The 27,203-nt window shown below is 38.6% G+C and overlaps 1 pseudogene; it reads left to right on the top strand.

The window, feature by feature from the left end:
- The window catches only part of LOC110675858, a 32,578-nt pseudogene extending 25,118 nt beyond the window's left edge, over positions 1-7,460 (top strand).
- Positions 7,461-27,203: the final 19,743 nt, after the last annotated feature.

Genomic DNA, 27,203 nt, shown 5'->3' with positions numbered 1-27,203 from the left:
ACTCAGTCGCTTGGGACGCACTGGAAGAGCGGTATCATAATCGAAAGTTGATCGTGAAATCGTATCTCGATGCGATCTTCGGTATTGAAGCTATGCGACGGGAGAGCTACGAATCGCTGAGCCAGCTCATCAGCGAATTCGAGAAAAACCTGCAGATGTTGCAGAAGATGGACCAGAATACCGAAGGCTGGAGTACGATGCTGGTGTACATGGTTTGTTCGAGGCTCGATAGCACCACACTGCGATTTTGGGAAGCGTCGCATAATTCGAAAGAAGTACCAACCTATCGAAACTTAATTACCTTCCTGAAGAATCACTGCGCCGTTCTCCAATCCGTTGGCTCAAGCAAACCCCCCACTGTCGAGATGAAGAGACCGAAGATGAGCGTGAGTCATCCGTCGACCACAGGTGGTCGTTGCTGCTTTTGTTCCGAACCGTTCCATCCAGCGTTTCTGTGCAAAAGGTTCCAGAAGATGAAGATAGCCGAGCGATATGATGCAGTGAGGAAGAACGGATTGTGCATGAACTGTCTGTCATCGGGTCACTTTACGAGGAGCTGCAGTAAGGGATTCTGCCGTCAATGTGGAAGAAAACACCATACTCTGCTTCATGCCAAAGCACACAGTGCCAATAAATCCTCCGTTCCACCGACGAACAAGAAACCCCCAAGTGAACTTCAACCGCAAACACAGCAAGCACAATCGGGCACACCAACCAACAGCATCCACCACAAACCATAACGAACCTTCCACTTCATTCGCATTACACCAACCCACAGCTCGTCACAGATCAACCGAACACATTGCAAAACACTGTATCCCTCCCATCGCACACGAAAACTTCCTCGCCACAAATTCTCCTATCAACTGCCATGGTGCGGATATGTGATGATGACGGCCGTACGATGCTGGCCAGAGCGCTTTTAGATTCATGCTCGCAGTATTGCTTCGTCACATCCGATTTTTGTCGTCGAATGAACCTCAAGGAGTTCCCGAATTATCTCACGGTCAAGGGAATCGGAGGATCATCAAACGTCTCCAACAAGGCAGTTAGCGGCTTGGTCAGGCCGCGCTTCACAAGCATCTCTAACTTCGAGGAAGAAGTGCGATTCAACGTCTTACCGAAGATGACGATTCCACTCCCATGTGAAGGTTTCGACATCAGCCAGTGGAATCTGCCAGATCACATCGTGCTAGCGGATCCAGATTTCTACCAAACGTCGGACATCGATGTCATTATTGGTGCTGAATACTACCTCGACCTGCTGCAAGAGGGAAGATTCCGACTAAGCGACGAAGGGCCTACCTTCCAGAATACGGTGTTTGGGTGGATTGTGTCAGGCTGCGTTACTGATTCTGGAACAACCGTACCAGTGACTTCCACAACGTTGTGTTCTACAGCAGATCTCCAAGAGCAGCTCACGCGATTTTGGGAGCTTGAAAGCTGCCGCCATACGAGCACGTACTCAGTGGAAGAATCCACATGTGAAGAAATCTTCCGGCAAACTACTGTCCGGGACAGTGACGGCCGTTTCGTGGTGACGTTGCCAAGGAAGCAAGACATCATTGAGCGATTGGGAGATTCCAGAAAGAGCGCAGAAAGGAGGTTTGCGAGCCTGGAAAGGCGATTCACTGCAGATCCGCAGCTGAAGGAACTGTATTTGGAGTTCATGGCGGAATACGAGTCGATGGGTCACATGGAGAGAGTAAGCGAAGAGGAGTTGGCTGGATCGGTGTGTTATTACTTGCCGCATCACGCCGTATTGAAACCGGACAGTACTACTACAAAGCTGCGCGTAGTGTTTGACGCTTCGTGCAAAACCACGTCCGGCATTTCGCTCAACGACGGAATGATGGTCGGGCCTGTAGTTCAAGACGACCTCGTTTCGATTCACGCTCGATTTCGCTTGCACCGGATCGGCATTGTGGCCGATGTAGCAAAAATGTATCGGATGATCAACATGTGCCCTCGAGACCAGAAGTTGCAGCTGATTTTGTGGAGGAAGTCCCCGGAAGAGCCGATCCAGATCTACCAGTTGACGACCGTTACATACGGTACCGCGTCGGCTCCGTTTCTCGCAACGCGCTGCTTGGTGCAGCTGGCCAAGGACGGTGAATCAACTCATCCGACCGCAGCAAAGATTGTACGGAAGGATTTCTACGTCGACGATATGATTACTGGAGTCGACAACCCCGAAGAAGGCAAGCAACTGATTGAAGAGATGACCAGTCTGACCGATTCGGCTGGATTCACTTTACGTAAGTGGAACTCCAACTGCGAAGAAGTACTCAGCGATCTGCAACCGCATCTGCGTGATGAGCGGACGGTTCTCGAAATGGATTCGCCACCACCAACTGCCACCGTGAAGACATTGGGCCTCGTCTGGTGTCCGAATTCCGATGACTTCAACTTCACCGTTCCTAAGTGGAGTAGTACGTCGATCGTCACGAAGCGTATCGTCATTTCCGATGCGTCCAAGCTATTCGACCCGTTGGGTTTGGTGGGTCCTGTAGTCGTCGAAGCCAAGATTTTCATTCAGACCTTGTGGAAACTGCAAGTGAGCTGGGACGAGCCTCTTCCAGGAAATCTTCAAACGTTTTGGTTGGAGTACCGGAGGAATCTAAGTTCGCTGGAATCCATCTGCATTCCACGATGGGTCGGTTATTCCGAGAGTTGCACTTCGTTCGAATGGCATGGGTTTTGCGACGCTTCGGACAGTGCTTACGATGCATGCTTGTATCTCCGAAGTACCTCCCACGACGGCACCGTCCGTGTCCAGCTAATGATGTCAAAATCGAGAGTTGCGATGGCAGACTTTCGTCGCGAATAGGGTGTCCGAGATCCAGCACCTAACAAGGGGTGGCGTCTGGAAGCATGTTGCAGGAATCGAGAACCCGGCTGACGTTCTTTCTCGTGGTATATCAGCTGCCCAGCTTGAATACCAATCCCTCTGGTTTAACGGACCAGTTTGGCTGCATCAAGGTCGGAACTTCTGGCCTGAGGAGTCTGCCGTTACCGTGGAGCAACTTGACCCAGCATCGTTAGAAGAACGAAAAACGGTAGCCTTGCCGCTACAAGCAATTCCTCCTAGCGAAATCTTTTCGCTACGCTCATCACTGTCGTCACTTGTTCGTCTTGTAGCTTGGATTCGCCGATTCCGCCATAACGCCCAGAGAACCAACCAGAACTCCAAGAAGTCTGAGTTTATCAGCTCGCAAGAGTACGCACTGCTACAGTTGGTGCGGCTGTCTCAACTGGAATGCTTCCCGCAGGAGATAGCAAGCTTGTCCCGGGAGGATCAGGTGAAAGATTCTTCCAGAATATCGGCATTGAATCCCAAGCTCAGAGATGGAATACTCCGCGTTGGCGGCCGGCTGCAGAACGCAGCAGTTTCGGAAAACCGGAAGCATCCAATGATCATCGACCACCGTCATCCCCTCGCTCCGATGATAATCCAGCACTACCATCTGAAGATGCTTCATTCCGGGCAGCAAGTGGTTATCGCCAGCACCAGAGAAAGATTCTGGATTTTGAACATCCGGAAGCTTGTGCGAAAGGTCCTTCACGAATGTGTCACCTGTTTCCGAACGAGACCAAGATGCCAGGAACAGCTAATGGCAGAGCTGCCGCCGGAAAGAGTAAATCCGGCACCGCCATTCCTCAAGGTTGGAGTGGATTATTGTGGACCATTCCTGGTCTCGTACCCTCATCGTCGCAGCCCTCCTGTGAAATGCTTTGTAGCCGTATTTGTGTGTCTAGTGGTCAAAGCCGTCCATGTCGAGCTAGTCAGCGATCTTACAACTGAGGCATTACTGGCAGCCCTGAAGCGCTTCACCGCCCGTCGAGGTCGCCCAGCGTTGATCATGTGCGACAACGCCAAGAATTTCGTCGGAGCCAAGCGAGAACTTCGACAATTGTTGAACCTATTCGAGCAACAGCAGTTCCAGAACGCCGTCGCCTGCAACGCCCCAGCTGTGCAGATTGAATTTAAATTCATCCCTGCCAGATCGCCCAACTTTGGTGGTCTATGGGAAACAGCCGTGAAGAGCTTCAAGATCACCTTCAAGAAGATTATTGGAACGCGAACTTTGCTGTACGACGAAATGCAGACGGTACTCACGAAGGTTGAGGCGGTGTTGAATTCCAGACCGCTCACTCCACTCAGCAACGATCCAGGATACTTTGAAGCGCTCACACCTGGGCACTTTTTAGTTCAACGACCATCAACCGCTATCGCCGAACCTGATTTGGAAAACATCCTGGCCAATCGTCTCTACGTCTGGCAGAAGGCGCAAGATTACACGCAGAAGCTGTGGAAGAAGTGGACTACACTGTACCTTTCCGACTTGCACAACCGGACGAAGTGGACAAGGCAACGTGACAACACCGCCGTTGGAACAATGGTTTTGTTGATGGACGAGCGGCTTCCACCTTTGAAATGGAGCCTCGGCCGTGTTACTGAGGTTTTTCGAGGGTCGGACGATAACATCCGAGTGGTAGACGTGCGCACCAGCAATGGGGTCTTTCGAAGAGCAATTTCGAAGATTTGCGTGCTCCCGATCAGGGACAACGCAACGTCGTCAAACGAAGGGGCATAACTCGCCTCCACCGGTGGTGCTTCGGCATCCACGGAGGTCCACGTGGCCTCCGCATTCCAGTAAGTCTTTGTATTTATCAAGTATTCAAAAAAGTAATCGAAGTCTCATACCCCATAGCCGCTGTTCTACCCGGTCCCGGGTCTCCGGGACATTCCGCCGTCCGAAGTCAACCATCGTCTGTCCAAGATCTTGTTTCTAAGTCCCACGTTTCGAGGTATATGCATGTTGGTGAGGGTAGCTGTGATCGTCATCAAGTCCTGTGAAGTCCGTCCAAGCATAAGAGCTCCCCAAGCAATGGAGTTTTAGTTTTGTTTCTGGGTCCATTGAATCAACCTACCACCGTACGATAATCACGTTTCGTCTCGTCGAGGTACCACCTGACAACCGTCCCATGGTCCAGCAATTCATAGCGTCAGTCGGAGTTTGGCCAACTCAAGGATTGGCACTGTGGCAACCGGATCGTGAACACCATAGAAGCGGTAAGAGCTCACCGCAACCGTCAGGATATTCTCGGCATTCGATGTGATACGTACAGCATCCGTTTTTCCATTCGTTGGGTCATCGTCATCGCCGCTGGTAGCAGCTGCGGAGGCCTCATGGGCCTCCGTTCCAGGCAAGTCTTTGTAAAGTTCTTAAATCCAGTTGAAAAAGCACCCTCTCATTTGTAGCAATGTGTGATGCCCCCACCCCACCGTCGTCGAGGACGACCGCAGGACTACCTCTGATGAGTACGCGCCGTCGATCGATGTCCATCATCCGTGTCAGGAAGGAATCGAGCGAAATCCGAACATCAACCCAATCAATCCGTTAGCAACAACCATCCCGCCAACGTCATCAACCAAGTCGCTGATTCAGCAGAAATCCGAAGAAGCTTTCCAGAACCAGAAGGAAGATCGCTCACAAACCGTGCAGCGATTCGTCAAGAATTACCAAACCAACGAACCAGGACTACCGAAGAGCAGCAAGAGTCAGGAGAAGAAAACAACAGTGAATTCGATTAGAAAAATGAACTAGGATAATCATGTTAGTTAGTCAGCTAGGAAACAGATTTTGAAATCCGTAGGTTTCAAGGCGGCCGGCTATGTGTACGCCAATAATTAATGAAGTTATGTTGCGAGTGCCACCCTAGCGCGTGGTCACTCATTCTCTGTTTTCGTCCACCACTATTACACACAGCTGATCTAGGTATTGCTACCGATCGCTTCCCGATCGTCATCACTCTAACCACCTCTACGGGGTAGAGATAGCAGAAATATAGATACCCAAACAGTTAGAAATATATCCCCGCCGCGATCGGTACTCTACGCCGTAATAAACTCCGTTGTGTCTTTTCCCGACGAAATAAAGTGTAGTTTAGTGATTTCGATAAAACCCGTGTTTTTGATAGTGATCGTATCACCGCGGACCTTCCGGACGTTCTATGTGCGTGAACACTTACTATAATGATCCTTTAAAACAGCTTTAAAAAGTAAGAGGTTGTTTCCGAGATACATCCGCCAAGTTGTCGTTGGATAACGTTAGCTTCTTCTATTTCCTGGCTTGAGACCGTCACGAACTTATAAAAGATTTCTACTGAAAAAAATCTAATCAATTTAGATACTTTTTGTTGCATGTCAATTCTGACCTATTATGGACATTGTGTGTTATTATTTGGTTGGTTCGGTTAACACTTCAAAAGCGATAGAATCGGTCGATGGAAGAAGAACCATGAGCGGTAACTCTTGTTTCCCAAACAAATATTCCGGTCGAACGTTAGGTCCACGCATGATCCACTAAGATTGCTAAGGTATCGTAAATTCGGGTGAAATTGATCACCGTGTCACTCGATTTTATTTCTTCCTAATGGGCACAAATATCAATATAACCTGCAGTGAATGAACGTTCTTTGTCGTAACTATTGTTGAACTGTGTGTTGTGGAGTTTTTTTGCGTTAAAGAATGTTTATTTTTATGAAAATAATGTAAAACTCCAAAACCATGTGTGGTGCAGTATAAACAAACATTTATAAACTTCTTGTTTTAAACAAGGATTTGAACATGGTATAAACCTGAAAGTTTGTGAGGATACTTGAGATATATCCCCAAACCAGATTTCATAACCAAAACTGGCATCAATTTGCTCATTCGGTGGAAATAATTGAATTTATGTTAGATATCAGGAAATTCCTTAGTAAATTGCATATATTTAGGCGTTTTTTGCATAATTTTTGAAATTTGACTATTCATTATTTCTATAATTATTGTATTGTTAAGAGTTTAGCAAGCATATTCAGATTCAGGGACCTCAAATCTATTATATAGGGTTTGTTTGAAAACTAACAATAATCGCATTGACAAGTGATCAATTTCACCCCGAAATGAGATTCCCCGATTTTTTATTTTAGAGATACTTCTTAGCACTAAAATGACATTTGTTAGAAAACTCCGGTACATGCGTCAATGAGACTCACCTTCGTACTTGTTTTCCTGCATTCAATTGTTTGGCATTGTCAACATTATAGAAAACGGACAAGAAAAACCGTGAAAAATGATCAATTTCACCCGAAATTACGGTACTTCTCCATGAAGTCCGCGAGCTCCATGTTCCCTTCTTTGCTCAAATCGATGTTAAAGTTGCCAGTCACGATACTCGAAGAAGTTCCGCACCATGAAGAATTTCTTCTGCTTCGTCGTGGTATCCGGGTAAATGTAGAGGCAAATCTGCGATTCCAGAGCTCGGCGTTCATGGTCCTGCAGGAAGCGAGTGGCCTAACTGATCGGTTTGTTTGAGGATACCAACCTGTGCGCGATCCACGCCAAGCGTGTTAGCATCATGCCGAAGAACATCCAGCTGACTCGTCGTATCCGTGGAGAACGCGCTTAAATTGAATTGCATTGTCTTCTCTGTGTGCGTATTTCGATTCAATCGACAATTTCTTATCAAATGAAAACATAAACAAAGCTGTTGCTGATTAGTTTTAGCTCTTTGTCTGACACCCTGTATACTCTGATCGCTCTAGCATGCATTTACATGTAGGTAGCGACGACGACAACGGCATTATTCAAAGTAAATAAATTTGTAAGGACGCTTAAAATATATCCCCGAGCCCGATTTCATCTTCTAAACTCGTACCAATTAGCTCATACGGTTGAAATAATTAAATTTCTGTTAGATATCAGGGATTTCCTTAGGAAATTGCTTACATTTAGGCGTTTTCATCGCAATTCTTGAGACTATTATCTCTTTAGATATAGCAAGCATATTCGGATTCAGGGAGCTTATATTCATTATATAGAGTCGTTTCAAAAAATAACAACAATCGCATTGACAAGTGATCAATTTCACCCCGATATGGGATTCCTCGATATTTTATATAAGGAATGATTTTTAGCACCGAAAACACATTTGTTAGAAAATTTTGGCACATGAGCCAAAGAGGCTGACCGTCGTACTTGTTTTTCTGCATTCAGTTGTTTGACATTTTCAACATTATTGAAAACAGACAAGAAAAACCATGAAAAATGATCAATTTCACCCGAAATTACGGTACCGTAAACCGGGGGCAATTTGATAACTATTTTACAACTTTTTGTTGTGTTACTCTTCGGAATTCAAATGTTGTCAAATAAATTTCGACAAAATCAGTACTCAATTGATCTTTATCAGTTTATGTAATCGAATTTTCATGATAGAATGTTTAACATATCATAAAAATAGTTTTAATATACAAAAAATTGAAATGACACATTGGGGCGAAATTGATCACCATATAACAAAGCAGGAACAAGAATAAAAAAATCCCTATTTACTATATTTGAGTCACCTGAATCTGAAAATGATGTCAAAATTTTTACAACTCGTGTTTTTGATCATTTAATTGCAAAATTAAACTTCAAAAATCTGCCTAATACGCCTAAATGTAGGCAATTTCCCTTGAAATAAGCACATTATTCGAGAATAAACAGTTTTATGAGCAAAAAACTATACTTGCCATGCTGTATGACATCAAAACTGAGTTCAGTATTTCATATTTATGTTTACAAAACATTTTTAGCACTCAAAGTTAAGTGGATTGTTTAGTACCGATATTTCCTACTGTATTGCTTACACCTTGAAAAACTGTAAATATTTCTATGCAAAACTGACCCTAATAAAAATGAAATAGTTCAAAATCATCATTAGACTAGACTAGTCTAGAAAACATGGAATGTCTGTAGTGCCAGCGAAACCTTCAGCATCTTTGGGAGGAAATATTTTTTGGTACCGACCTGATCAAATTCGTCCCAGTAATCAATTTGCCCCCGGATTACGGTACCGTAAAACGGGGTAACTTTGATAGTTTTTTCGAAGAAAACTTGAATATTGATGCATGGTGTTTCAAAGAATTATAATTTACATTTTTAAAACAAGTACTGGCATCCTAGCTATCGATTGCAGTTGATAGATTTCCAGAAGATTTATTTTCAACGGATATATAATTTATCATACAATCGAAAGTCGGCTTTCTGTTTTGGGGTAACTTTGATAATGGAGTATAAATCGAACCAAATTGAATGAATTACGTAACATTTGTAGGGCATTGCATACCTCTAGGCGTTTAACGTTATATGGAAATTTTTGACTTAGATTACAAAAATGGTCCCAGTTTGTGAAAATGATTTTCGCTAAGAGATTTGATACCGTTTTCAAGTTCTATGATAACTAGGCTGTCAAAGATAAGTGGCAAACTATTCAAAACTACATCAAATAGTGATCGTAGAACAGATTGTTTGTAAGCGTTTCGAAAATGCTAAAATTGTGTCAATTTTTGATATTCGTTTAAAAAGCGTCAAATGTTCTTGATTCAAGTGAAAACCGCTCTTACATGAAGTGTCATACTAATATTCTTTAGTTTTACATTCGTTTTGCTTAACTGATTAACAGAAATTATGGTATTTCGTTTAGTATGTGGTGGGTAACGCACTATCAAAGTTACCCGCATTATCAAAGATACCCCGTTTTTCGGTACCGTAAAACGGGGTAACTTTGATAGTTTTTTCGATGAAAACTTCTATATTTTTGCATGCTGTTTCAAAGAATTACAATTTATATTTTTAAAACAAGTACTGACATCCTAGCTATCGATTGCACTTGATAGATTGTCAAAAGATTTATTCTGAATGGATGTATAATTTTTCATATAATCGAAAGTCGGTTTTCTGTTTTGGGGTAACTTTGATAATGCAGTATAAATCGAACAAGATTGAATGAATTACAGAACATTTATAGGGCGTTGCATACCTCTAGGCGTTTAACGCTATATGGAAATTTGTGACTTAGATTACAAAAATGGTCCCAGTTTGTGAAAAAGGTTTTCGCTAAGAGATTTGAGACCGAATTCATGTTCTACTATAACTAGGCTATCATGGGTAAGTGACGAACTCATTATGACTTTATCAAATAGTGGTCGTAGAACAGATTGTTTGTAAGCGTTGCAAAAATGCTAAAATCTTGTAAATTTTTAATATTTGCATAAAAATCGTCAAATGCACTTGATTCCAACGAAAATAGCTTTGACATGAAGTGTCATATTAATACTCTTTACTTTTGCATTCGTTTTCCTTAACTAATTGACAGAAACTTCGTTATTTCGTTCAGTATGTTGAGGGTCTCGCACTATCAAAGTTACCCGCATTATCAAAGTTACCCCGTTTTACGGTACATATAAATATTAAAACGTCTAAACCTTATAACAGCAAGAAACATGTGCTTTTCTATGAAACATAAGACATGCCTCGATATTTACCTATTTTTCAATAGTTTAGTCATGAAAATCAATAGTTTTCATTATTGGAGTCGATTCGTAGAAAGATTTCCAATCGATTGGTGCAATGATTTTGAAAATCTATGCGGGTGTTAGTAAGTTATTAATCGTCAAAATCTAACCACTTTTCGTGACGCGAGCGATTTTTAGTTTTTCGAAATTGTACCCCAGTATGTTGCCGTAAGACGTTATCCAACGTCAAAACATTGCTGTTCCAAGGCTCGATATTTCCCTGAGTCGATGTGTTTTTAATCACGACTGTGATATTGAAAAAATGACCATGAATCATACTACACTGCAACAGCTATTCAGGAGAATATGCTAGAATGTTTGATAAATTTCTACTCTCTTATTCAAAGAATCTTCTTGAACTTTTGAAATATTTCCCAACAGAAGAAACACTACAACAGCATATAAGGCTCTAATTATTTGAGATGAGAACACTATAACAGTATTTAGTGCATGTACTCGAAAGAGTAAATTTAGGCGATTTTTCGGTCATCAGCATCATGCGATTTGAAAGATAGATTTTCGTTTTAAAGTTTTGTTGGAACGTGGCTAGCCACGTAGGGTAGGCTAGTCATATATATAAAATCCCTGAGTTGTCTGTCTGTCAGTAACGCTTTGAAATGTTTTATCGAAAAGTTTCGTTGAGCACTACAATAGCTCTTTGACAGAATATTCTGGAGTTCTCGGGAACTTTGTTCATTCCAATTTGTAGAATATTCTCGAACCCTTCGTCATTGTCGTCTGTTTAAAAATTTGGTTGGTGACTAAAACGTGAACAAATCAACTTCAAGCAAATTTTAATTCGGTCGAACTTGAATCGGGTTGGAGTTGAAAATGTGAAATAGGTTTCCACAGTTCCAACTCAGGTTCAAAAACGAGCTCGACACATATAAAAGCAAGATAAACATGGAAGAGATGAATGTGCGCCGAATATTCGAGATTTATTAATTTACAGTTACATCTATGAGTCGATGTTCAATGACTCGACTCATGGATGCATACTAAATAAAAACAAAATTTTATGCTTACCGTAAAACGGAATAACTTTGATAGTTTTTTCGAAGAAAACTTGAATAATTATGCATGCTGTTTCAAAGATTTATAGTTTATATTTTTAAAACAAGTATTGGCATCCTAGCTATCGATTGCAATTGATAGATAGATTGCCAAAAGATTTATTTTGAATGGATGTAAAATTTTTCATTTAATCGAAAGTCGGGTTTCTGTTTTGGGGTAACTTTGATAGTGGAGTGTAAATCGACAGGGTGTCTACTACCTGGAAAACCTGGAAAACCTGGAATTCTCAGGGAATTTTATTCAACCTGGAAAAAACCTGGAATTCTCAGGGAATTTCGGCTACACTCAGGGAAATTATTTTGAAACAATAATAAATGGTAGAATATGTCGTTTTGTGACAAAACATTTCCTCAATCAAAAAATTTTTCGGCTGCGCCGCTATCAAAACACTAGTTGATTTGATCAGTCCTTATAACGGTTTTTTATTAATCAGCATGTTTACACAAGTAATCAGAACTTAAGATTGCCAAACTGGTAGAGGCAAGTACAGTTCAGTTGGGTGTCGTTCATGAGCAGTTGATAAGTTGAAAACACTAAAAAAATACATTTCTCAGAAGCAATTTTTTTTAGAGTCTTAATCACCATTTTAATGCAAAACTCCAGTTTGGTAATGGTATCTAAAGCCTATATTGTAATAAAAAATATCTCTTAAGCCACTTTTTTGATCTGTTTGCAGTGAATCCTGGTGCAAAATGCTAGAGGTTACAGAGGAACCTATTAGGCGACTATTCCACAAGTTCTTAATGATATTTTTGTCAGATCTCGAGGAATGCTTCAGGAATTTTAGTAAGTTCTCCAGTAATTTCTTCTTGAATGTTTTCAGAAATTTCTCCAGAGAGGCTAACAGCAATTTTTCAATGGATAGGTACAGGAATTTCCTCAGAATTCGGTCCAAAAATTCTAGAGCACTCCAAAGCTTCCACAAAAAATTACTCCAATTTTTTTGGATAAAATCGTTTCGACATTTTCCATAAATTGCTTTATATATTCCAGGCATTTTCATAAGTATTTTTTCAATTATTCATCCACGATTACTCTTAGAGTGCGTCGTAAACGCCCGAGAAGTCGTCAGTTTTTTTCTCGGGTTGCGCTTTCTTTGGAGTGCATGGAAAAAGCCCGAGTAATTTTAGTTTGTTTTTCGTCGGGTCGCGCGTCCTTTTTTTTCTGAGTGCTTCTGAGGCCGAGCAAATGAGTGAAGCTGAAAGTGGATTGTGGCTGCTCAATCAAGGATGAAGGATCAATTGGTGAGCTCGTTTCATGCTTTTTTTTTTTTGAAATCTGTAAAATATGTATGACCGCACATTTAATCGTTACATAAATATGATTTTTCAACAAACTATGAATGTTTCGTCACTGTAAGTGTCGGCATAAACTCTTATTCATAACTTTTTTGTTTTATATTTTTTATATAAAATCCATTACCTATATTTTTATAAATAAAAAAAGCTTTGAATGGTTAGGTCTGTTTGTCTGTGCTAGAAGTGTAGACTTGCAAAACTTTCATTTTATTCAAAAAACTTTGAATGGTTCGCCACTGTAAGTGTCGGCATAAGAATATTATGTGATGGTCAAGCCAATCGATTTTTTTTTTTCAATTTGAGTAAAATATCCTAACAGCTGTAGTAATATTGCTTTTAGCTACTTGTTCAACAAACTTTGAATGGTTCGTCACTTCAAGTAATGACATTATTTTCTCATTTTTGAAAATTATCCATGTAAATTGAAAATATTATATTCCTAAGTATGTTTATATCTCACAAATAATCGTTTATTATGGTCTAATCGCTTATCAAAGTGAATCCTGTGACCCAACGATCCTCCCCATTAACAACCATCCCTCCCAGTAACCTTTGTGGAGATGCAGAGGAAAACACGGTCTCCAAATAGCAAAGGTTACACACTAACATTCCTCCCCTCAATCCCACCTGACTGCAGTCTAAGCTAAGCTAAGCTAAGCTATTCATCCACGATTACTCTTAGGACCTGCTCCAAAAATCCGTCGGGCATTATTCGATTATATCTATTATGAAGAAGATCTTGATAAATTTAATTCTAGGATTCCTCATTAGGTTCCTACAGAAATTTCTCTTGGAATGTCTCCATCATATATTCAAAATATTGTTGCTGTGGTTCAAACATTTGTCTAATAATTTTTCAAATTAAATTGCCCAATCTCTGTGGATTATTCAAAACTTTATTCAAAGTTCAGGAATTCTGTCCTAATTTCTCCAAGTAATTCCTGCATAAGGTCTTGTAGAAAATTATATTAGAGATTCTATTTTTTTATATTTTAGGAAGAATTTCTTCAAAAATTTAGGAGGTCTTTCTGGTAAAGATGCATCGAAGCACAGCCACGAATTTCCAAGAGTACAAGTCTACAGAACCAGACAGCCGTTTGTGCTGAAAATTTAACTCACTGGTCACTCGCTGGAGGTGACCCATCGATCAAATTTTCAGTGTGAATGGTTGTCAGGTTCTCTAGTTTTGTGCTCTTGGAAATTCAAGATTTGTCTTGGATGCATCTTCACCTTCAGAGATCCTGGTAGGAATTCAACAAGGCGTACCGTAAAACGGGGTAACTTTGATAATGCGGGTAACTTTGATAGTGCGTAACCCACCGCATACTAAATGAAATATCATAATTTCTATTAACCAGTTAAGCAAAACGAATGCAAAACTAAAGAATATTAGTATGACACTTGATGTAAGAGCGGTTTTCATTTGAATCAATAACATTTTAGGCTTTTTATACGAATTTAAAAAAATATACACAATTTTAGCATTTTCAAAACGCTTACAAACAATCTGTTCTAAGATCACTATTTGGTGTAGTTTTGAATAGTTGGTCACTTATCTTTAATAGCCTAGTTATCATAGAACTTGAATACGGTCTCAAATCGCTTAGCGAAAAGCATATTCACAAACTGGGACCATTTTTCTAATCTTAGTCAGAAATTTTCATATAACGTTAAACGCCTAGAGGTATGCAATGCCCTACGAATGTTCGTTATTCATTCAATTTTGTTCGAATCATACTCCATTATCAAAGTTACCCCAAAACACAAAACCAACATTCGATTATATGAAAAATTATATATCTATTCAAAATGAATCTTTTGCCAATTTATCGACTGTAATCGATAGCTAGGATGCCAGTACTTGTTTTAAAAATATAAATTGTAAATCTTTGAAACAGCATGCAAAAATATTCAAGTTTTCTTCGAAAAAAACTATCAAAGTTACCCCGATTTACGGTACTTAGAACTCACACAAGTTTCATCTTAGGTTACTCCAGGATTGTCTATCGAAATTCAATGCCGCAGATTTTTTCTTATTTCTCCAAAACAATCTAAAAAATTTCCTTGAAATTTCACCGGATTATTGACTTGAAACTTGAATTTTTCCAAAAAATAAAATTGGAGGAATTCGTAAAGGAATTATTATTATTGACTTTATTAACGAGACTTTCAACCCTTGGCTGGTTCGTCCCAACTTCCTGAAGGAATTTTGAATTCTTGACGATACGCTTTAAACGGGAATGCTGGAGCTAGTCCTAGAGAAATCAATGGAATAATTTGTGGATGGATGATTCCTGATGTGGTTATTTTTAGAAAAAATCCAGATTGAATCAATGAAGGAATATAAAACGGAATTCTTGGAAGAATTATTTAGAAAGATCGTGCAAAATCTCAAAACAAACTCTTAAAGAAATCAGCGGAGTAATATGTTAAAAAAGCTAAAGCAAATCGAGCTGCTATACTTGTCGTAATGTCATAAGAAATTCAAAAACAAATGGCATTAGAAATATACTTCGAAAAATGTGCGTTCAACTTTGGAATCAAACTTTCATCTCGTGCTTCCTGATAGGTTTTTTTAGTATTCACAATTCATTCATTTTTTTAAGCAAGAGGCCATTAAAGTTATTATTTGCAATACGATCATACTACCTGCCCATACCATACCATTTCCCCAAAGCAAAAAAATACAAAACGCTCTCTAGAAAAAAATATTGCAGGTCCATCGCTGATGTCCATACATCTGAATCCAATTTTAAGGGAAAGGTTTTTTTTTTCTTAAATGATTTTCGTGTCAATTAAATAAAAACCACAAAATTATTATATTTTTTGACGTTGGATAACGTCTTACGGCAACATACTGGGGTACAATTTCGAAAAACGAAAAATCGCTCGCGTCACGAAAAGTGGTTAGATTTGGACTGTTAATAACTTACTAACGCCCGGATAGATTTTCAAGATTCTTGCACCAATCGATTGGAAATCTTTCTACGAATCGACTCCAATAATGAAAACTATTGATTCTCATGACAAAACTATTGAAAAATAGGTAAATATCGAGGCATGTCTTATTTTTCATAGAAAAGCACATTTTTCTTGCTGTTATAAGGTTTTGACGTTTTGAAGTTTACATGTACCGTAAAACGGGGTAACTTTGATAGTTTTTTCGAAGAAAACTTGAATATTTATGCATGTTGTTTCAAAAAATTTTAATTCATATTTTTAAAACAAGTACTGGTATCCTAACCATCGATTCCAGTTAATAGATTTCCAAAAGATTTATTCTTAATGGATATATAATTTTTCATATAATCGAAAGTCGGTTTTCTGTTTTGGGGTAACTTTGATAATGAAGTATCACTCGAACAAAATTGAATGAATAACGTACATTTGTAGGGCGTTGCATATCTTTAGGCGTTTAACGCTATATGGACATTTCTGACTTAGATTACAAAAATGGCCCCAGTTTGTAAAAATAGTATTCGCTAATAGTTTTGAGACCGAATTCGAGTTCTACTATAACTAGGCTGTCAAGTATAAGTGACGAATTCATTATGACTTCATCAAATAGTGATCGTAGAAGCGATTGTTTGAGAGCATTTCAAAATTGCTAAAATCTTATAAATTTTCCATATTTGCATATAAATCCTCAAATGTACTTGATTCCAACGGAAACAGCTTTAACATGAAGTGTCATACTAATACTCTTTACTTTTGCATTCGTTTTGCTTAACAGATTAATAGGAACTTTGTTATTTCGTTTGGTATGTTAAGAGTCTCGCATTATCAAAGTTACCCGCATTATCAAAGTTACCCCGTTTTACGGTACCGTGATTACGGGTAAAATTGATCATTTTTCATGGTTTTACTTGACTGTTTTCAATTATGTTCTAAATGCCAAACAACTGAATGCAGGAAAACAAGTACGACGGTCAACTTCTTTGACACATGTGCCAAAATTTTCTAACAAATGTGTTTGACGTTGGATAACATCCCTCGTACAATTCCAAAAATCAGAGGGGGTTGTGTACAAGACACGACCGCATGACGTTAACTACGCCAAGTGATTTTTTGCATTTGAATTTTAGTCGATTTTCATAGTTGCAGCCTTCCTTTAGTTCAAACTCTAACATAATATCGTGACGGTCCCCACATTTTAGATTCTTAATTGACACCCAGTATATTGCCGTAGGACGTAGTTAACGTCAAAAGAAGAATGCGCGAAGAAGCAGAAATTGGTATGCTTTTATAGTGCACTAGCCAACCCAAAGGAATCGTGGAAGACAATATGAACGAGTTTGGTTGCGTAAGAAAGGGGTCGACATTTTCCCAATTTTCGACAGTCTATCGTCAAAAATCAAAAGTTTTCTCCATTTGAGTAAAATGTTGTATAAATTTCCGACCGATTGGTGGGAAAATATTGAAAATCTACCGATAAATGGCTGAGTTATTACCATTCAAAATCTTACATAATTTCGTGACGTTCGCAACATTTTAGATTTTCATTTGACACCCAGTATATTGCCGTAAGACGTAGTTAACGTCAAAAACGAAAAATTGAGCATGTAATGAAAAATGGTCAAGTTTTGACCGCCATTTATCGATAGATTTTCAATATGTATCCATCAATCGATCGGAAATTTACCTACGCGTTGATTCCAATGGAGAACACTAATGATTATTAGCAACAAACTATTGAAAAATCGTAAAATGTTGACCCCTTTCTTATCTAGCCAATTACGTTCAAGCACATTTTTAGTTTCCGCTTCCCACTACACGGAGCCAAAAATTACGTACGAATTATATAAGAGAACGCTTGTGAATTGCTTTCTTGACTGGGTTTCCCTCTTTCATTAGATTCTTATCAAACACAAAACGTCCGATAATCACAAGAAATTCTTCTCGTTGTCATTAGCGATCTTATGAATATCTCTCTTTGCTTAAATTCAAAGAGCGATTCTCTTAATACCTAATAATCCTAAAGAATTCGATAATTGAAATCTATGATCTTTCATAAGAGTATCTCATGATATTATACTCATTTGTATTATGAACGCAATGATCGATGGAACTTCCCAAGTTTCTTATAAGTCTCATAAGCTGCTTCTTATGTCTTTATTCCATAAGAAATTCGTATGAAATTCCTACGTTTTGATAGGAAGTTGACTCTTTTTCACAAGTGTTACTAATTATTGTCATACGCACACTTATGAATTTCTATCAGTAATATTATTCACTGAGGAAATGGAACGTATGAGGTGCATAAGATTTTCTTATGGAATAACGACATGAGAAGTATTTTTTTCATTCGAGAATCTTATAATATCCCATAAAAGACTTATGAAACAATACTCATAACATAAGCAGATATAATTTTATAAGAAACTCTTTTTGGTAATCATATGCATTGATCGTTGGCTCTCTAATGAAGTACGATTTCTGTAAAAAAAAAAAATCATGCCTAAATCTTATGAATTACGCGATGTCAATAACATAATATTATAAATAGAGATTCATAAGTGTGCGTATGACAATGATTAGTAACACTTGTGAAAAAACTTTCAGCTAATGGGACTCATAAGAAAAACTTGTGAACTTCCATCGATCATTGCGTTCATAATACAAATGAGTGTAATATCATAAGATACTCTTACGAAGGATTATAGATTTCAATTATGGAATTCTTTAGGACTATTATGTATTTAGAGAATCGCTCTTTGAATTTAATAAAAGAGAGATTTTCATAAGATCTCTAATGACACCGACAAGAACTTCTTGTGATTACCGGACGTTATGTGTTTCATAAGAAACATTCATTATCAAAGAGGGAAACCAATTCAAGAAAGCAATTCACAAGCGATCTCTTATGAAATTCGTACGTAATTTTTGGCTCCGTGTAGTGTAGCAGAAACCAAAAATGTACGTGGATCTAACGTTCAACCGTAATATTTGCTTCAAGAGCAAAAGTTACCGCTCATGCTTCTTCTTCCGTCGACTGGTTCTATTGTTGAAGTGTTAATCGAACCAAACATATAATAACACAAAACGTCCATTATAGGTCAGAATAGACATGTAACAAATAGTGTGGAAATTGATTAGATTTTTAGCAGTAGAAATCTTTCATAGGTTCGTGACGGTCTCAAACCAGGAAATAGAAGAAACTAACGTTATCCAACGTAAATTTGGCGGTCGTATCTCGGACACAACCTCTTACTTTTTTTATATGTTTACACGTTAAAAACAAAATATATTATTGTTTTATTGAAGCGAAAAATACTTTGTTAAATAAATTTATTTCGCCTTTCATTTGAAAAAAAGTTTTTAATCATCATCAAATCATCGAATTAACTACAGTGATACCCCCATGAGTCGATGTTCCATGACTCGATATCGACTCATGGAACCATACTAAAAACAAAATTTCATGGTTACTATGATGTTCCCTATAAGCAGGTTTGCAAAGGATTGTTGTTCCATGACTCGATATTTCCATGAGTCGATGGTCCCTTCAATATCGACTCATGGAGGTTTCACTGTATTCACATATTTTGGAGAATTTCTTTAACCTGGAATTATTTTTTGAAACCTGGAAATCTCAGGGAATTTCATTTCTGTAAATGAGTAGACACCCTGATCGAACAAAATTTAATAAATAACGTAACATTTGTAGGGCATTGCATACGTTCAGGCGTTTAACGTTGTATGAAAATGTCTGACAGATTACGAAAATGCTCCCAGTTTGTGAAAATGCTTTTCGCTAAGAAATTTGAGACCATATTCAAGTCCTATGATAACTAGGCTGTCAAAGATAAGCGATCAATTATTCAAAACTACATCAAATAGTGATCGTAGAACAGATTTGGAAGCCCTTCGGAAATGCTAAAATCGTGTCAATTTTTAAAATTCGTATATAAAGCCTAAAATGCTCTCGATTCAAATGAAAACAGCTCTAGCATGAAGTGTCATACTAATATTCTTTAGTTTTGCATTCATTTCGCTTAACCGATTAACAGAAATTATGATATATGGTGTAGTATGTGGTGGGTTACTCACTATCAAAGATACCCCGTTTTGCGGTACTATGATGATCCCTTAAAACAGCTTTCCAAAACATTCCTGTTCCATGACTCGATATTTCCTTGAGTCGATAGACTTTTCACCACAACTGTGATTTTGGGAAATGACAGTGAATCATACCACACTGCAGCAGCTATTCGGGAGAATATGCTAGAATTTTTGATAAGATTCTACTCTCTCTATATCATAGAATTTTCTGGAACTTTTGAAATATTTCACAACAGAAGAAACACTACAAGAGCATACAAGGCTATACTTATTTCAGATTAGAACACTACAACAGTTTGTAGGCCACGTACTCTATGAAGTATGGCCAGTGCATAAATTTAGGCGATTTTGCACTCATCAATATCAAGCGATTTGGAAGATTTATTCGTGCGTATAACATACGTAGCTTTTAACTTTAAAATTTCGTTGGAACGTGGCTAGCCACGTCGGGTAAGCTAGTTGAACAATAACATCTGAACAAACGCCCGGATGTTTGCAACACATATACAAGCATGATTGTGTGCGTTCGTTTACAGCATGGCTAACGCCGAACTCAAGCGGGGCATTTTACCCCGCAAAACAGTACATATGCAGTTAAGGCGATCGTCTAATGGGTTTGCGCGATTTGAAATTTGTATGGGAGCGAAGGCGTTATGCTGACTTTAGACCATTGGGCTGCTTAAACCTGGCCGAATTTGGTCATATAAAACCTTTCACGCTACGAGGGATCATGTTTCCTTCAAATCATGGAAAAAACTTTTCCAGAATTTTCCCTCGTTTTTCCAGCTTACTTCGGAGAAACAAGCAAAGTCGGGAAAATTTTTCCACCAATTAGGTATTTACCTGATTTTCTGGAAATTTAAAGCGGTGACATATACTTTTTTTTACTCAGAAAGGTTTAAATGATCTCAAACATTGTCACTGAGGCATTTTCCGGAAAATCAATTCTCGATTTTCCCGGAAAATTTGATACTTTAGTACCGTGGAAATGTGCCTAAATATGGAACGACTGGGCTGGATATAAATTTACAAAATATTTTCAATTACTAAATAAAGGGTAACTAACTAGATTCAGGTGATAAATTGAAAATATGAACGTTTTTCCCAAGGGTTTTCCCCAATTTTCCACAAACTGGTTCAAAAAATTGAACGCGTAACGCGTGCGTATACGGATCAGTGTATTGAAATGAATGATTTTTTCACCCTCTCATTCAAAGCTTATAAACCAAAAATATACCCATATTTTTGTATATCCTGCACCCTCATATTCCCCTGCAGGTCATAGGCATAGTCGGGGGCCCTAATTTGAGCATTTTTGCACCAAATTTTTGAAAAATTTGGCGTGACCCCACTTAGCAGCGACATATTTTTCCAGCCAGCTGCCGTGCGGATAGAGAAACGTCATTTGAGAAGTAACGCTGCCACACACGCCTGAAATAGGCAGGGCCGAATCATGTAGAATGCAGGATGCTATCGTCAGATCGTCACCAAACCAGATGGCGCACAACCAAATCGCGACGCGGCTCGACTCGTAGCAATATAGAATCATGTTTGAAACATTACGCATCTATCAGATAATCTTTGAATACGCAGCGCGCTGTTATTAGTAGATTAGTCGCGGTACAAGGGACTGAAAACAATATATTTTCATATGAAATGCCTGTCTTGTTTATGTAACATTGAATAGTCCAATTTAGAGTCGTTTCGAATCTGAAGATCGCTCATTTTATGAATAAAAATTTGACAAGTAGCAGTCGCGTAGCGCGTGAAAGTAACAGAAATATCAGCAACGTTGAAGTTTTGTCGAACCAATCATTGATTTAGATGCTTGGTATAAACTTTGTTCAATACAATAATGCTTTGTTTGCTTGCATGATGTTGAGTAAACATAAACATCACTGTTATTCCAAAAGTAATATGCAGCTATGTGTCGACAAATATCAGAGAACCACGTTTATTTATCTGCGAAAACAGCTACAAATTATTCCCTGTATCTTTCATCAGATGTTTTTTTTTTGACAAAAAAAAATGTTATAAAAATTCGTATTCCTAAATCTTGAATATTTATAAGAAAGATTTAAGGAATTAATTATTTATAAGATAGATAATTGAGAAGAATGATTTGAGAAACAATTTATTCCAAAATTCGTTCGCTAGATTTATTTTTTGACCAAGAAAAATTATTTAAAACAATTCGGGTCGAATAAGGAGGTCATAGGCTAAGAAAATAGAAACGTATATTTCCGATATTCGATCTAAGGCATCTTAGCCTGTTTCAATATTAAAAAATTGAATTATATTTTAGAATTACATATTTGCCAAATTCATATTTTCAAACCCTCAATATTTTAAAGCAAAAATTGTTCCCAGGGCTTATGAGATTTCATCAATTTGGGGTGTAGCGCAGTATTATCTTCAGCGAAGTTTCAGCACTCAGTACGATTAACATTGAGGGGATGAGGATCATCCTTTTAGTTGAGAACTAACTAGTCCAGCAGAGGCGCTTTTTCCTATATGCCCTATATGAACCAGGTGGCGCTAGTGAGCACTGAATTTTTGTTTTGCGGATAGCTCAATGGCCTGACCACTTAGAAAGAAGGCGTCTTCGGCAAAGTTGTTCAGTAGCACAAGGGCAAACATCATTTGAGCCAAGAGATTCAATATTTTCTCACCAGGTGGCATTAGTGGGCATTGAATTTTTGTTTTGCGAATAGCTTAGTGGCCTGACCACTTAGGAAGATGGCGTCTTCAACCAAGTTGTTCAGTAGCACAAGGGCTATCATTATTTGAGCTAAGATATTCGATATTTTCTCACCAGGTGCCACTAGTGGGCATTGAATTTTTGTTTTGCGGATAGCTCAGTGGCCAGACCACTTAGAAACATAGTTAGTGCTCACTAGCGCCACCTGGTGATAAAATATCGAATCTCTTGACTCAAAATGTTAGCCCATTAGGCCAGTAGCCTGACCTCTTAGAAAGATTGCGTCTTCAGCCCTGACCACTTAGAAAGATGGCGCCTTCAACAAAGTTGTTCAGTAGCACAAAGGCCTATCATTACTTGAGCTAAGATATTCGATATTTTCTCACCAGGTGTCACTAGTGGGCATTGAATTTTTGTTTTGCGGATAGCTCAGTGGCCTGACCACTTAGAAAGATGGCGTCTTCGGCAAAGTTGTTCAGTAGCACAAAGGATAACATCATTTGAGCCAAGAGATTCAATATTTTCTCACCAGGTGGCATTAGTGGGCATTGAATTTTTGTTTTGCGAATAGCTCAGTGGCCAGACCACTTAGAAAGATGGTTAGTGCTCACTAGCGCCACCTGGTGATAAAATATCGAATCTCTTGACTCAAAATGTTAGCCCATTAGGCCAGTAGCCTGACCTCTTAGAAAGATTGCGTCTTCAGCCCTGACCACTTAGAAAGATGGCGCCTTCAACAAAGTTGTTCAGTAGCACAAAGGCCTATCATTATTTGAGCTAAGATATTCGATATTTTCTCACCAGGTGTCACTAGTGGGCATTGAATTTTTGTTTTGCGGATAGCTCAGTGGCCTGACCACTTAGAAAGATGGCGTCTTCGGCAAAGTTGTTCAGTAGCACAAAGGCTATCATTATTTGAGAAAAGAGATTCGATATTCTCAGGTGGCGCTAGTGAACATTGAATTTTTGTTTTGCGGATAGCTCAGTGGCCTGATCACTTAGAAATATGGCGTCTTCGGTAAAGTTGTTCAGTAGTACAAGGGCTTACATTATTTGAGTCAAAAGATTCGATATTTTCTCACCAGGTGACGCTAGTGAACATTGAAGGCTATCATTATTTGAGTCAAGAGATTCGATATTTTCTCATCAGGTGGCGCTAGTGAACATTGAAATTTTGTTTTGCGAATAGCCCAGTAGCCTGACCTCTTAAAAAGATTGCGTCTTCGGCAAAGTTGTTCAATAGAACAAGGGCTAACATTATTTGAGTCAAGAGATTCGATATTTTCTCACCAGATGCCACTGGTGGGCATTGAATTTTTGTTTTGCGGATAGCTCAGTGGCCTGACCACTTAGAAAGATGGCGTCTTCGGCAAAGTTGTTCAGTAGCACAAAGGCTATCATTATTTGAGTCAAGAGATTCGATATTTTCTCACCAGGTGGCGATAGTGAACATTGAATTTTTGTTTTGCGGATAGCTCAGTGGCCTGACCACTTAGAAAGATGACGCCTTGGGAAAAGTTGTTCAGTAGCACAAAGCCTATCATTATTTGAGTCAAGAGATTCAATATTTTCTCATCAGGTGGCACTAGTGAACATTGAATTTTTGTTTTGCGGATAGCTCAGTGGCCTGACCACTTAGAAAGATGGCGTCTTCGGCAAAGTTGTTCAGTAATACAAGGGCTTACATTATTTGAGTCAAAATATTCGATATTTTCTCACCAGGTGACGTTAGTGACCATTGAATTTTTGTTTTGTGGATAGCTCAGTGGCCTGACCACTTAGAAAGATGGCGTTTTCGGCAAAGTTGTTCAAAGCACAAAGGCTATCATTATTTGAGTCAAGAGATTCGATATTTTCTCACCAGGTGGCATTAGTGGGCATTGAATTTTTGTTTTGCGGATAGCTCAGTGGCCTGACTACTTAGAAATATGGTTTCTTCGGCAATGTTGTTCAGTAGTACAGGGGGTAACATTGTTTGAGCTAAGAGATTCGATATTTTCTCACCAGGTGGCACTAGTGAGTATTGAATTTTTGCTCTGCGGTTAGCCCAGTAGTCTGACCTTTTAGATAGAAGGCCCCTTCAACAAAGTTGTTCAGTAGCACAAAGGCTATCATTATTTGAGTCAAAAGTTTTGAATTTTGCCAAGAGATTTGAGGTTTTGTCACCACTTGGTGATAGTGAGCATGATTTTTTTTGCGGATATCTGAGTAGTCAGGCTTCTTCGGCAAAGTTGTTTAGTAGTACAAGGGCTAACAAGTTTTGAGTCAAGAGATTCGATTTTTCTCACCAGGTGGCGCTACCCAGTGAACCACGTGTCGTATAAGAATGTGTGCTCCAAATAACATGTTCTTACGTCAAAATCAGAATCGCACAATATTCCAAATTAAAATGAATAATAATTAGCACAAATTGTATATCATTTTCCTCTACGTCCTGTATTCCAGACAAGAAAACTTATTATTTATTTTTATCCAAATTTTGTATCATCTTATATCTAGTCGCAGAAAATATAAAAAAGTGCGAAGTTGATATTTGGCCTCTACTTTGGTATGTTTATAGCCTCTTCATGCATGTAATACGAGTGGATTGATTCTCATAGAATGATGTATTGCAAAAATTATAACAACCAAAATGTTGGCTGGGTAGCGAGCATTGAATTTTTGTTTTGCGGATAACACAGTAGCCTGCCCACTTAGAAATATGGCGTATTCGGCAAAGTTGTTCAGTAGTACAAGGGCTTACATTATTTTAGCCAAAATTTTCAAGATTTTGCCACCAGGCGGCGCTAGTGAGCATGTCATATATATATTGGTACATATATTGAGATGTTCGGTAGTCTCATCCGAATGGTTATTAAATTAATTAATCATCACGCGTTGCAAAGAAGAATAAAGTATGGATGAAATTATGAGAAAAATCCACGTTCTCTGTTGGGATTTGAACAGAGAGTCTTGGGTTTTTTTTAGACAAGCGCTCTACCACCTAAGCTACCGAGCCACTTTGTGACCTAATAATTTAAAAGGTTACATTTTTCGAATTCAAATCCCCACAGATTACGCAGACCCTTTTCATAACCCATATTCATCCATCTCATGTATACTGCACACGCGCGCAGAGCGAGAGCAATTTATTTGGTGTTGAAACTGTTTGCCTATCATAGCTACATCGCTTTCACAACAACTGTACGTGTTGTTCGCATTCAAGTGACGACATGACTACACTCTGAGAAGTCGTCAGATTTAAATCATTATCAAAAATATATAGCTTTTTTTTCCATATTGATTTACACTCAACATTCATATTAATATCATAAAGAACGCTCAATATTTGTATCAGATAACTTATATCTGAATCATATTATGGATCCGGCTGAAATAAGGACAATCATTTTTTATTGTTTTAATCGCCTTATTTTATCTGGGTACATTTATGCACATTATCAACTGTCGCTTCGGCCATGAAGTATATGCCCTCTGGGCGTTTAGCATTTACTACGACGAACAGATCACTTCTTTGTAAAGTGTTCTGCTACAATCTAAAATGAGAACATAAAGTTTACATCACTATTATGTTTTGAAATGAACGAGAAATTACTTCACATTCCGAATAAGTGCAATACAGGCGTCACGAAATGAGATGATTGTTGTTCAGACGATTTGCACTTCATTGACTTGATTATCATCGATATTTTTTTTCATATTAGACAATCATATAGCGTCTATCTGATTTTGTAATGCCTGATGAATACACAGTCAGATGAAAATTGATAACTGATGCATACAATGTTCGTTTGAATTTTATTTACGATGCATTAGGAAATCGTATAGCCTTCATTGGATATTTATAAAGTTAATCATATATCAATCGATGATATATATGATTTTTCAGATAAATTGAATCGGATCAATTGGTTCAGTCTGCAACAGAGTTACAGTACACTCTAATATATATTGACGCAAACAGTCGACGACTCGATATTCTATACATGAATATACTCCAAAAATTGATTTTCTATAAAAATTTTCATACATTGCTTTTTATAAGTCGATATCTCCACTAGTCGATATCACGTGAGAGGTAAATTTATTTCCATAACTCGATATTTATTCTAAAATTCTTCGTATTCGGGGAAACTTGAATCAATTATTATTTGGAGGGACTAAATACTTGCATGTTGTTTAAAAGTTGAAAAACATTAAAAACAAAAAAAAAATGTTGGTAGAACTAACATTATTCGTCGAACTCATTATTTCTGAGCAAATGAATGAACAAACATCCAAACCAACACAACTGGCAGATAGAGAATGATTCTTTCTTCACCATAGCGTAGTTAAATAACGTGTAACTCCATTCAAATGCTCAGAAACAACGAACTACACACATGGTTGCCAATGCCTTTTAGGGCGAGATCATAAATTATGCGAGAAATAATTTTAGCCCTTGAGCTACCGAATAACTTTGACGACGACGCCATCTTTCCAAGTGGTCAGGCCACTGAGCTATCCGCAAAACAAAAATTCAATGCCCATTAGTGCCACTTGGTGACAAAATATCGAATCTCTTGACTCATATAATGATAGCCCTTGTGCTACTGAACAACTTATTTGAAGACGCCATTTTTCTAAGTGGTCAGGCTACTGGGCTATTCGCAAAACAAAAATTCAATGTTCACTAG

The sequence above is a fragment of the Aedes aegypti genome, chromosome 2 (assembly GCF_002204515.2).
Source record: "Aedes aegypti strain LVP_AGWG chromosome 2, AaegL5.0 Primary Assembly, whole genome shotgun sequence".
Lineage (NCBI taxonomy): Eukaryota > Metazoa > Arthropoda > Insecta > Diptera > Culicidae > Aedes > Aedes aegypti.
Note: the sequence above shows the minus strand (reverse complement) of the source record. Positions and strands in the feature narration are given on the sequence as shown.